Source organism: Manis javanica, chromosome 3 (assembly GCF_040802235.1).
Source record: "Manis javanica isolate MJ-LG chromosome 3, MJ_LKY, whole genome shotgun sequence".
NCBI lineage: Eukaryota > Metazoa > Chordata > Mammalia > Pholidota > Manidae > Manis > Manis javanica.
Genome location: NC_133158.1, coordinates 68,904,213 through 68,912,167, shown reverse-complemented (window position 1 = coordinate 68,912,167; position 7,955 = coordinate 68,904,213). Strand labels below are relative to the sequence as shown.

Sequence of the window (7,955 nt, the reverse complement as noted above, 5' to 3'; positions counted from 1 at the left end):
TTTAACAAATGTTTCAAACATTCTGCAGTATATATCAAAACTCAAATAAGTTGTCTGCACATGAATACAGGCAGTTTTTGAGTGTTCCATCTCCAGAATCAATTTTCTCACCAGTAACCTCTAATATTTAATGTTTTTCTGGATGTAGCTCACCCTTCCCCCAGCTAATGTCTATTCACCTATTTTATCTGTGCTCAGATATCTCTTTCTTATTTTCCACCATTCACTACCCCCACCCCACCCCCTACCTCCACACATACACTCCATTTAACACTGGACCACATGTCATAATTTCTCATGACAGACTTTACTTTTCCTTCAGAGTACTATATACAATTTATGGAGTATATATATATATGTTTCTATTTAATGTTTCTATTTAATGTCCACAACCTTTCCCAGACTAGATACCCTCTGAGAGCAGGGGCAGTGAGGACTATTTTCTCTGCCTCTAGCCCCAGCAGCACAGAGAATGAATGGACAAAAGAATGACATTGATGGGATTCCTGCTCAGCTCTACCTCAGTAGGTGCCCCCTTATTCTGGGTGGCCCTTCCTCTGCTCATTTGGCCCATGAACTTTTCAGTTTGTTAGATATCACAGGGCAAAGAAAGCTAAGATGTTTCTAGCCATTCTCATTTGTTGAAGGAGGTCATTAAAAGATGGGTTGGGTTCATGTGGCTCACCCTAGGTTATGGACATTTAGCATTCAACACCTCCATGTTGGGAATAGAAAAATCACTGTAAGCAGAACCAACCCAATTGCACCAGGGACATGGGATGGGTATCAACAGAACTGTGTACTCATTCTGACACACTGAAGGGTAGCGAATGGTTTGGCACTGACTGGTCACACTACCCAGATATTTACTGGATAACCCTGAATGGCACCCAGTGATTATATGGCACAAATCTTTGGCTACAGATTCCCCATGAGTGGTTAGGCCACTACACACTGGGTTCTGCCTGGGCACAGAGAAAAAACCTCCCAATGGTAACAAAAGTTGCCAACCTCACTCCCCTCAAGGCCGATGGGCATGCCTGTTCTCCACTGGTGTAATCATTTGGCCACTGTGCTTGTCCCTTCCATTGACCTGGAGGATGTTATAGCACCCATAGAAGCTCTTACCAAATTCATCCAGCAAGGCTTAAATGATAGCTGACAAAACTTGTCCTTACTGAACACTGAAATGTCTCTAATGAGAAAGACTGTCCTCCAAATAGAATGGCCTTGGACCTTACTGCTGCCTTGTAATCAGGCACCTGTGCCATTATCCAAACGGAGTGCTGTGCTCTCATACCTGACAAGTCTGCTAACCATACCATTTTTATTAACTCGCATGAGGACACAAGTGTAAGCCCTGAGTGGGCCAGCCCCCATCTCAGGGGACTTAATAAATCAGGAGTTCGGATCATGTGGCTGTTGATGAAAAGGTCGTTATTTGGGGAATCACCTTAATCTGGTTTTCCTCCTGCATGTGCCTTCTCCTCTTGCTGTGGACCTTGCATCCAGTGCAGCCAGATAGCTACCAAAGGAGCCCCCTCCATGCTAATAAAACTCCTTGCTGACTGCCCAGGGCACATCGCAGAAGAGGGAAGCGCAGAAGTTTGTGAGAGCCAATCAGGAGGCATGGAGGGTGGAGGAGGTCCCCCACAGGACAAGACTGCAGCCTGACCCAAAAGCTTGCCGACAGCAATCCGAGGTTTGTCACCGCTTCCCATGTTGTCGGAATGAACGCTGTTCCCACAGCCAGAGCCCGTTTTAAGGGCGCAGCCTTGAGAGAGCCATGCATTGCAGAGACCATAGGGACGTCTTCATGACTGATCCCAGGTAAGGCCTCTGTATAAACTTTTAAGATTTGGCGAGCAAGTGCAGAGATGTACTCATCTTGCAGCCCCTAGGACAAGCCTTGTGTGTAAATTCCCTTGCTTATCAAACCTGCCACCTGTCAGTCTGGAGAGGCCTGCCTTTTTAGTATCTCCCTGCCCTCCGTGGACGGAGCCCGGTTCAGGCTTCGCCAGGGAAGCTCCCGAGTTTCTGGACCAACATCGTCAAACCTGCATCAGCAAAACAACTCCGCACTACCGCCACTGGTTGGGGCTGGAGTAGGGGGAATTTCTCTCTTTCATTAACATTTGCCAACTTTTTTCTTCAGTATTTTTACTGCCCGTCCCACAACGTCACTTTCTGTTCCGTTGGTTCCTTCAAATTCCTGCAGAGTTTCCCCCAGCCCCTTCACCAGTTGCTGGCGTCTTTAACAATTCAGTTGCACTTGTTTTATCAATATGAAAGTTAAGTGGCATTAAGTAGGTTTTGTTTGTTTCTTTGTTCTTGCATCACTCACAGAAATTGCAAAATTAGATTCTCTTTGTTTTTATCTTCTCTCTTCCTCTAGTAGAATATAAGCTCTGAAAACATTTAAAAAATATTGTGTGCTGTATCACTGGGACCTGGAACACTACCTGCTACACAGTAGCATCCAACAGAAGTAGATTGAATGAGTGAATGTATTTTTGAATCATTTTGATAAATAAGTAAGGAGAATATGCAATACATTCTAGAAAGAAACCCCGAGGACAGATGTTTTATAGAAGAACAATACTTAAATATTTTTAAATGAAAAACAATTTGTTAATAAAAATAACCCTATAGAAATTAGCAACCAAATTAATTTGAAATTGAAATAACCACTAATTTAACAAAAAATAAATCAATATGTTTTAGGATCTTGTTCCTGTCCTCTTAACTCTTTTCAGACTCGTGAGTGTTGAAAGTACCAATTTCCCGAATTAATAGCTGGTAGATTTTTTTTCTTCAATGATAATATCTTACATTTATGTGGCACTTTATACATTACCAAGCTGTTTCTTATATTGTCACACTCAGTTATTAGCCAAACTAAACGGAGAATTTCCTGTGCTTGAAGCCAGGCTATATGCTATTGAATATAAAGGACAAACAGATACTGTGTCAGTTAAATTCCAAGATCCATTTCTCCTTCTTTCTTAGAAATAAGAATACTAATTTTGAACTGGGCAGAGACCACACAGCTAAGAATCTGTTTTTCTCCACTCCCTTGCACCTTAGTGTGACTATGTGACTAACTTTTTGTCATTAGATTTAAGTAATATTATTGACAATTCCTCCCTTAGAGGGAAGAGACATGCTTTTTTTAATCCCTCCCTACATCCTGGAATGCATGTGTGATGGCTAGAGCTTTAGCAATTATTTTAGACCATGAAGAAATCATTTAGGCTACAACTATGTCCATCTTATCCATCACTGTATTTTTATGTACATTTAGCACCAGACATAGCATATAGTGTATATAGAACAAGTATTTATTGAATAAATGAATATACAATTTCCTTGGTCATATTCTCTTCCATCTCTATTTTTTTCTGAGAGAAGCTCTGGATAACTATATTCTAAAGGAAGTACTTATAATAATAAAAGTATTAAAGGTCCATATTTGTACAGTCCTATGCCATGCCATAACACATCTCTAACCATTTATACAATTAATTAGTTTTCTAAAGCTATATAATTATTTTGAAGTCCTCATTGTAGCTCTTGGGAGAGTCACTGAATGTAAGTCTGCACTACTGTATAAGGAACTCATACAAGGAATTTATATCAGCAGGTTGATGTCAGATAAGAGATATATAAAGGACTAGATTCTTATAGGTCTCCAACAATTTTAAAAAGCTAAGTTGGGGAAAGGAAGCAAGGGACTTAAGAAGACATTAAATATGATTGGAGCCAGAATGTAAAGCAAGATTAATCTCAGGAGGAAACTGAGGTCTGCACTGGAATGTGATTCAGGGTGGGGTTCTGGTCCCAGGGCTGTTGCATATGCAATAGCTGTTACCTTTAGAGTTCTTACAGGTGTCTTTCAGGTACTGGTAATTCCTGTGATTTCATAACTTTACTTAAAAGTTCATTTTGGTAGACTCAGTTTCTGGTTATCATTACATTATTGCTCTGAGGGATAACTGCATTAAAGCTTTTGAGAACAGGTATCAGTAAAATCATATGGCAATTTAATATATTTCTAAGTGATTGTTTAGAATATCCTAACCTCATAAATTTACAAAATTCCTTAACAAATTGTTCAGGCAAAATAACTAGTGTAGTATCAAAAAGATTTCAAGGCAATCTTTACACCAAGTAATAGCATATTGCTCCTGCCTAACTGGTTTCAAAAATAATGCTCAGTCATGTCCAGGAAAAAATCTTGAAAAGTTATGCATACCCAGTCTTACTGAATCCTGCATGGACTCATTGCCTAATCTTTATAAAAGATGGATTTGGGGGTATGTATTTAATGGTGGTAATTTTTGCAGGAGCTAATGCTGAGATTTCAGGAGAGAAATACAGTAAGTGGGACATATTTACTATAGTGCCAGCACATAAAACAAGAGCTATTAGACTTTAATGCTTTTTTCCCTAAACTTTTTATAGCCTTTCATTTTTAATCTCTGCCAATTTGCTGATTTCATTTTAAATAGATACTTCAAGACTGTGCTTTGTCAAAACAGACAGATGTATCATTAAAATCCCTCCCAAATTACACATTAGGCAATGTCTTTGTGTCATGTGCTACTGAGGTATTTGAGTTTGTTATAATCTGAGTAAAAGGAGGCCAGAAAGCTGATTTGCAGAGGAAAAAGCTCTATCATTTAGAGTTGATTGTTCTGATTGCATATGGCTTTGTGAAAAGCGTATCAGCCAAGTGAGGGTGGCCGTAGTTCTGGCAGCTCCCTGCAGACCATCCTGGCACAGTTTTGTTGGAAAAGGCTAGTGGAAGAGGCTCGCCTTCTAGAAGTGTGGACTAGAAGTCTCTGTGATTGCTTTTCCTGTTTATTAATCATCTCTTTAAAGAAAGGGGTGAGGGATAATTTGGGTAATTCTCAAATGCTCCTTTTCACTTGGGTTATGTAGTAGCTTCGTGCTGCTACTCTGATATATTACCACAAACTTGGTGGCTTAAAACAACATGGATTTAGTATCTTACAGTTCTTCAGGTCAGACAGAGTCTGAAATGGGTCTTACTGGGCTGAAATTAAGGTGTCAGCAGGACTGTGTTTCCTCTGGAGGCTTCAAGGAAGATTCCACTTCCTTGTCTTCTCCAGCTCCTGAGGCCACCTGCATCCTTCTCTCATGGTCTTACCTCCATCTTCAAAGCCAGAAGTGTAGCGTCTTCAAGCTTTGTTATTCTGACCTTCCTGCCTCCATCTTTCACTTGTAAACCCTTCTGCTTATACTGAGCCCACCAAGAAAATCCAGAATAATCTTCCCATTGCAAGATTCTTAATCACATCTGCAAAGTCCCTTTTGACAAGTAAGGTGACATTTTCACAGGTTCCGGGGAATAGGACATGGATATCTTTGGTGGCGGGATGGAGGGGGTGCATTACTCCATCTTCCACAGATTATTTACCTAGTGAATGCATATTAAGCAACCTCTGTGTGTAAGGCACTTTTCTAAAGGTGAAAGCCTGCAATAGATTTCCTCTCAGCCTGGATAACTCTGTAAAGCCATATTTTTACCAAATAAGTCTAGCTACCAGTTTTAGTAAATGAAAAGAAATATAGATTATTCTGAGAAGAGAAGCCTATCTTCCTGTAAGGGGGAGCATCTAAACAAATGGAAGCTCTATGGGCATATCTTTGCCCATTGCACCCATCCCATGATACACATGCCACAATACTGTTTCCAGTGAGCTTTGATTTTCTATCCTGTAAAGAAAATTAAAATCCCTAATTTCATAACTGAGGTGGGGAGGAACCTTCAAAGAGAAAGGATGCCTGGCATCCCATGATTATCCTGTTTGCATTATGGTTCAGCTGGGTCAAAGATGGAGGGTAAAAAGACAATTAAGCACCTCTGGGTGGGGAAATATGGAAACTGACACTGGAGGCCCTCACAGTGGGGTGATGGAGAAGTTTTGGTCAACTCTGGCTGCTGCCCTGTGCAGTGAGTGGCGGGCTTTACCGAGCTCTGTGAAATGACTGTGCCTCGCAGGGAGCCGCACTGCCCAGGAGAATCTAGCTGGTTTGAATGACAAGAATGACAAGAACAGCACACCCCCGCATGTCATGAGCAGCCTGTCAGCGGTGAACAATGGGCATTGCTGTAAGCGCTACTAAGTCCTGAAAACGCTCTTTTTACTTCTGAAACTGTCCATTCATTTAAGACTAAATGTTCTTTCTGTTTCTTTTACTTCCTTTGGGGGTGTGTTAAACCTTCCTTTACTACTTAAAGTTTGTCATGTGTTGGCCACTTGGGTTTTGCTGAGCTGAACGATATTCCACTGGGTTCTGGAGGCTCCTTGATCAGCTGCTCATTGAAGCTCCTCTGTGGCCACTGAGTTAGGTTTTCTCCTTACCCACTGGGAAGAGAGAGAGACATATTGACATTTTTTCCAAGTTCTTTGGACCTCTTAAAGCCAAGAAGGATCTGTGCAGGTCTTCTTGTGTATCTCTGTCATCAGAGCCATTTTGCCTCTGCTTTTTCTTTCCTCCTATCCAGTTCTGAATAAGGAATTCATGTTTATTTGCAGAGCCTCTTTTTCCCCATGCTGATCACTAGTGTTCAAATTGGTTTTAGTTCATTTTTCTATTCTTCTAACCTTTATTTATTTATTTATTTATTATTTTTTTTTCTAAGTTTTCAATTAGCAATAATCGCGCCTCGGATAAACCTCATTGGCTATGATACTGCCACTGCGCAAAGCTCTTCTAACCTTTATTTTTTGAGGGTCTGCTATATACAAGGCACTGTGCTTGGAATTCATAAGGATCCAATAGTATCTTTAGAATAAGCACCTTGAACACATAGAAAGGAGAGAACACAGCTTCTCTCTGATTTTCTATACTGTGTTTGTTATGATGTCAATAGCTCAAGCATGACCTTGAGCAAATCCTGCCCTTTCCAGGAATTCTGTTCCTTCCACTGTGAAAGGAACTGACTGGCGTTGGTTGATCTCCAAGGCCCTCCCAGACTGGTTGTGAGTGTAAGGCCTGGGGGGCAGCTCTCCATACCTGCCCTGTTTCAACAAGTGATGGGATATCTTAGGGGGAACCTTAGGGGAGGGTGGCATGGAAAGATGCCTACTAAAATGTGACATTTTAAGGAATGCTCCCTTTACCTCTCCAAGATAAAAACCTTTCTTCCTCTTACTGTAAGGCTAGGAAGCAGAGTTGAAACCTGTTTAAAATAAACCCAAGGCAAACAAACAAAAAACCCACTTAGTCATTATAAAAACAGGGTGGTGGCAATTTTAGAAAATTAACCAACTTTTTAAAGATTAAAATGGTAGCATGTACTCACTATTAAATATTTAGGCAACAGGAAGAAGCAAAAAGGAAAAGGATACAATTTAGCAAAACCGCCAGTGTCAAGAGATACTTACTGTTAACATCTTAGTGTACTTCCTGAGGGTATTAGAGGTCTTTATGATCCTGCCATAGACGAAATGTTTGTGTCTCCCCTAAGTTTACAGTTGAAGCCTAATCCCCAGTGTGATGGTGTTAGGAGGCAGGGCCTTTGGGAAGTGCCTAGGTCAGGACCGGGAGCCTGTATGTATGATATTAGTGCCTCCTGAAGGAGGCGCCAGAGCGCCCCCTGCCCCTTCCACCGCAGTGAGGACAGTGAGAAGAGCTTGTTCACAAACCGGGAAGAGGACTCACACCAGACATCCAGTCTGCTGGGGTCTTGATCTTGAACTTCTCAGCCTCCAGAACCGCTGAAGAAACAAGAAATACATTTCTATTGTTTCCAAGCCAACCAGTTTATGGAGTTCTGTTAGAGCAGCCTGAACAGACTACCCCAACTAAAACTGGGAAGATTTTCCATATGATATGTCTTGTTTTTTTTTTCTTTTTTGTTTTTGTCTTTTATATAACACTGTATTGTCAATAATTATAAAATAATAACATGCCTATTGTTA

At 40.9% G+C, this 7,955-nt stretch overlaps 1 pseudogene; it reads right to left on the bottom strand.

Annotated features, from left to right (window-relative positions):
* Window positions 1-6,658: 6,658 nt before the first annotated feature.
* LOC118972317 (U4 spliceosomal RNA) lies at window positions 6,659-6,741 on the bottom strand (annotated as a pseudogene).
* Between the last annotated feature and the right edge of the window lie 1,214 nt (window positions 6,742-7,955).